This window comes from Orycteropus afer, unplaced genomic scaffold (assembly GCF_000298275.1).
Source record: "Orycteropus afer afer isolate SDZICR_OR568_19922 unplaced genomic scaffold, OryAfe1.0 scaffold00998, whole genome shotgun sequence".
NCBI classification, from domain to species: domain Eukaryota; kingdom Metazoa; phylum Chordata; class Mammalia; order Tubulidentata; family Orycteropodidae; genus Orycteropus; species Orycteropus afer.
The window spans coordinates 6,856-7,340 of record NW_006922585.1 but is presented as its reverse complement, the minus strand read 5'-3'; positions in this window follow the sequence as shown (position 1 = coordinate 7,340).

The window sequence follows — 485 nt, the reverse complement described above, 5'->3', positions numbered from 1 at the left end:
ATCAATACCTCAAAAAAATTTCACAATTCTGAATGTATGTTACTTAAATAAAAAAATGCAAAATACATGAAGGAAAAATTAAAGGGATAAAAAGACAGTTCTAAGATAATAGTTAGAAACTTCAATACTCCACTTCCAATAATGGATAGAATATCTAGACAGAAGAGCAACTAGGCTAACAGAAATATTTAGAACACTCCTCTCAAAAATAGCAGCATGCACAATCTTCTCATATGCATATGGAACATTCTCTAGGAGAGACCATGTGTTAGCCAATTAAACGAGTCTCAATAAATTTTAAAGCACTGAAATTATTCAGTCTCTTTTCTGAACACAATGGAATGAAATAAGAAATCAGTAACAGAAGGAATTTTGGAAAATGTACAAATATGTGAAAATTAAACAATAAACTACTCAGTAACCAAAAGACCACACATTGCTTGGTTACATTTATATGACATATCCAGAATAGGACAATGCCCAGA